The sequence below is a fragment of the Bubalus kerabau genome, chromosome 19, assembly GCF_029407905.1.
Source record: "Bubalus kerabau isolate K-KA32 ecotype Philippines breed swamp buffalo chromosome 19, PCC_UOA_SB_1v2, whole genome shotgun sequence".
NCBI classification, from domain to species: Eukaryota; Metazoa; Chordata; class Mammalia; order Artiodactyla; family Bovidae; genus Bubalus; species Bubalus kerabau.
In genome coordinates this window covers 30870480-30875141 of record NC_073642.1, presented here as the reverse complement: position 1 = coordinate 30875141, position 4662 = coordinate 30870480, and the positions used below count along the sequence as shown (strand labels likewise).

General features: G+C 44.2%; 1 non-coding gene across 1 annotated transcript; it reads left to right on the top strand.

The window, feature by feature from the left end:
- Positions 1-4337: 4337 nt before the first annotated feature.
- Positions 4338-4410, top strand: TRNAK-CUU (transfer RNA lysine (anticodon CUU)). Its single transcript has one exon. It is a non-coding gene; the product is annotated as a tRNA-Lys (tRNA).
- Positions 4411-4662: the final 252 nt, after the last annotated feature.

The window sequence follows — 4662 nt, the reverse complement described above, 5'->3', positions numbered from 1 at the left end:
CTCATGTGTCTTGTTATGTAGGTGAAGAATTTGGGGCCCAGAGTAGGAAAGAGACTTGCCTCATGATACAGAGCAAATCAAGGGTGAGAACCAGAGCCTTACACAGGGGGCAGCAGGTAGTCCCACTGTTCCAGGTCTTCTATTCTTTGGGGGCATTTGAGACATTTCTCAGTTGGTAAAGAATCCGACTGCAATGCGGGAGACCTGGGTTAGATTCCTGGGTTGGGAAGATCCCCTGGAGAAGGGAAAAGGCTACCCACTCCAGTATTCTGGCCTGGAAAATTCTATGGACTATACAGTTCATGGGGTCTCAAAGAGTCAGACACAACTGAGCGACTTTAACTTTACTTCATTCAGACCTTTGACCTTTACTCCAAATGAAGTTGTATATTCTATCATTAAACACGCTGACAAAATGGCAAAAGCAAACATTTCTATTGCAACTTAAATATTTAGAAGTGCACTTGGCATCCTGGAAGCCTGAAAGTCCATGGCTTTGTCTTTCTATCCCAGAAAGTGAAAGGAAAGGCAAGTCTCTCAGTTGTGTCCAACTCTTTGTGACCCCATGGACTGTAGCCTACCAGGCTCCTCTGTGGGATTTTTCCAGGCAAGAGTACTGGAGTGGATTGCCACTTCCTTCTCCAGCGCATCTTCCTGACCCAGGGATTGAACCCTGGTCTCCTGCATTGTTGACAGACACTTTACGGTCTGAGCCACCAGGGAAGTCCTTTCTAGCCCAGAGTTGCTATAAAATTTGGTACAGGTCAGGGTGGGCCAGAGAGATAGGTTGAAGCAAGATCAGGCAAGACCAGACAGGTTTCATTAAAGAGTTTTCACTTTGAGCTTCATCCTGAGGCAGTGGACAACACTGGAGAGATCTAATAGAAAGAACAGAAAGATCGTGCTGGCTGCAAAGATCTCCCCAGACCACAAGTAGTGTGGTTTAGCTCTGGCTGGTACCCAGAAGGAGGCAGGAAGGAGAAGGGAGTACCAGGGTCTTCAGAGTGCTCATCTCGGCCATCTCCACGGTGACATGGGAAGATGGTACAGTTCCTCTCAAGGAAATTTCCTAATTAAAATTTCAAGTGTTTTTGTGTTTCAGGCTTGCCTAGACCCTGGCTTCACCCCTCTTCTCTCTGAACACAAACAGGTAAGCTGAGAAGTGGAGGGAGTAGAGAAGGAAATGGTAGGTTGAGATGAGGGGCCCCAGCAGAGACCTCAGCCGTGCCACCAGCCTCTGCAGCCTTGGACACCCATCCTCTATTCTACCTAGAGGGTCCCCAGGCCCAACATCTAATGTAAATCAAGTTGTGTCTTTTCAGAATAAGAAAAGCTTTTCTCCTGTCACTTACTCAGAGAGGCTCAAGGGAAGCAATCAGTACTTTTTTCCAGAGGTCTAGGTGGTCATGACAGAGAAGGCGATGGCAACCCACTCCAATATTCTTGCCTGGAAAATCCCGTGGACGGAGGAGCCTGGTGGGCTGCAGTCCATGGGGTCACTAAGAATCGGACACGACTGAGCGACTTCACTTTCACTTTTCACTTTCATGCATTGGAGAAGGAAATGGCAACCCACTCCAGTGTTCTTGCCTGGAGAATCCCAGGGACGGGGGAGCCTGGTGGGCTGCCATCTCTGGGGTCGCACAGAGTCGGACATGACTGAAGTGACTTAGCAGCAGCAGCATCAGGTGGTCATGAATTCATGAGCTCCTTAGAGACCTCTTTAAGTTCTCCCTTTTCTAGCCTTTCCTCTCTCACTCTCATCCCTTGTCATCCCACTTCCCTGTATTTTGTAGATGCAGAAACAGAGGCCCACATTAAAGAGGTGACTTACATAAAGATTAAAATTCCATAGGAACTTCCTAAAGAAATTACACGTAGAATTACAGCCTACCAGGCTCCTCTGTCCATGGAATTCTCCAGACAAGAATACTGGAGTGGGTTGCCATTCCCTTCTCCAGGGATTGAATAAGGAGCCCAGGGATGGAATAAGGGGCTCTCGCATTGCCGGCAAATTCTTTACCATCTGAGCCCTCAGGGAAGCCCAGAATTAATATATGATCCTGCAATTTCATTTCTGGGTATACACCCCAAAGAACTGAAAGCAGGGAATTGAACAGATATTTGTACACCAATATTCAGAGCAGCATTACTCACAAAAGTTTGCCTTTTGTGAGTAATGCCCAAATGCCCACCAACTGATGAATAGGTAAGCAAAATGTGGTATATTCATGAGATGGGATATTTATTCTGCCTTAACAAAAAAGGAAATTCTGATATATGCTGCAACATGGATGAACTTTGAAAACATTATGCTAAGTGAAATACGCTAGACACAAAAAAATAAAATATTGTGTGGTTCCACTTACATGTGGCACTTAGAGTAATCAAATTTATAGAGACAAGGAACTTCCCAGTGATCCAGTGGCTCAGCCCCTGGACTCCTGGTGCAGGGGCCTTGGTTCAATCTCTGGTCAGAGAACCAAATTCCCACACGCCATGACTAAAGATCCTAAATGATGAAACTGGAAGATCCCATGTGTTGCAACCAAGACCCATCGTAGCCAAGAAAAAAAAAAATTATAGAGACAAAAATTAGGATGGTGGTTACCAGGGGCTGAGGGGAGAATGGGGAATTGTTTAAAGGGGACAGAGTTTCAATCTGGGAAGATGAAATAGTTCTGGAGTAGGATGGTGGTGATGGTGGCACAACAATGTGAATGTATGAATGCCACTGAACTGTACACTTAAAAATGGTGAAAATAGTAAATTTTATGTTTATTTTACTATAATTTAAAAAAATGAAACACATACAGAGTACAGGATGGTACCCAATCCAGAATTACCCATTGCCTCTGATTATTTATAGCCACTGTATCTCTTTTAACCTAGCAAAAAGTCATTTTTAAAAATACAATACTTACTTGTTGAACACACCAGCCAGGTTGTTATGGAAAATTTCTCACTTTCTGATTTTGTGCTTCTGTTTCTTTATGCTGTCATTGGTCTGGTTCCTCAACTTTCTTTATTTCCGGTAAATTGGAATTAATATCTAATGGTTGATGTGCCTGTGTGCTCAGCCGCTTCAGTTGTGTTCGACTGTAACCCTATGGCCTGTAGCCCAGCAGGCTCCTCTGTCCATGGGATTCTTCAGGCAAGAATACTGGAGTGGGTTGCCAGGCTCTCCTCCAGGGGATCTTCCAAATACAGGGATCAAACCACCCCTCTTCCCCTCCTGCTTCTTCTGCTTTGCAGGAAGATTCTTTACCCACTGAGCCACCTGGGAAGCCCCGATTGATAGATCCAGGTGAAACATTTTTTTGACTAGAATAAATAATTACCATTGATCTTGTGTACTTCAGATTATATCACCACTGAAGACACAATCTTGCTGAAGGTTAGTAAACCACTAGCAAAACTCAAGATTACTTTCTCAGAGTGGTGACAGTCTGATATCTCCATGTTACACTTAGATTGTCCCCCCTGCCTCTAGAAGGTAACCCATGTAGCCTCAACCATTTAACCTTGATGGATAAGCCTCCTTTACAAGGGTTTGCAGATTTCTGCTTTTTCTAATCCTACATTTTCCCTCTACCCTAGAAAGAAGAGCACTCCCTCATCAACTGGGACTCTATTACTGCTAGAAAAGCAGAATAAATCTTTAATTCTTTTCGTTTTAGTGTGGAGAGGGTTGCAGTAATGGGCACTTCCCACACAGAGATGCTATCATACTGAAAGACAAATGTTTTCACCTTTTAGCTGTGTGTGAGCAAACGCCATAACTAATTCAGTTAATTTCTGACACTACGTTAGCTTTTATACCGTCTATTATTTTGTTGAACCACCTTCGCGCCACAGAAAAGTGCCAGATACCTCAAAGCCACCGGAGGCCGTGAGAGGCCAGCCCGTTCTACAGCTGTGCTTTGTATTCTGATTTTCACTGGAAGGTACGCAGGACGTTCCTCCGAGCCAGCTGTTGTGTCTGGCCACGGAGGTGTCGAGGACGTTCTGGGTCCTCGGAGCTGCAGGGGTGAGCGCTCTGCCGGCAGAGATCTCCGGGATAAACAGCAGGCACCCTACGCTCACTTCCGCTTCGGGGTCGTTTGCATCAGTCCCCTTCATCGCTGACCGCTAGGGGGCCGTTTATATACTTTTTTAAAATAGTATGTTTCCGTGCACACAATCAGAAATGAAACACAGTTTTGAGAGTAGTTAAAAAAGAAAAGAAAAGTTCACAGAAAAAATCATGAGAAAAAAACTTAAATGCAAGTCTTGAAACAGGTTAAAATAATCTTGATATTTTTGAAAGGACCTAAGAAAAAAACAGATCATCACCTGCCCGGCTAGCTCAGTCGGTAGAGCATGGGACTCTTAATCCCAGGGTCGTGGGTTCGAGCCCCACGTTGGGCGGTTGCTTTACGATGTCTTTCCAACGTGTTATCAGTTCTTACCATCTCTAAAAACTGACCTCCATCTAGAGGTTCTTGTTTTCAGACAATACATTAAAAACTACTAAAACTGAACAAGTTTAAAAAAGGGAACATTAAAACTAGAAAACAATTTCAGATTATAAATACACAGTTAAAGAGTATATGTGTAGAGAAGTATTTGTTACTGAGTGGTCTATTTGAAAGGCAGTGGAATGCCAAAGGTTAAGAGATA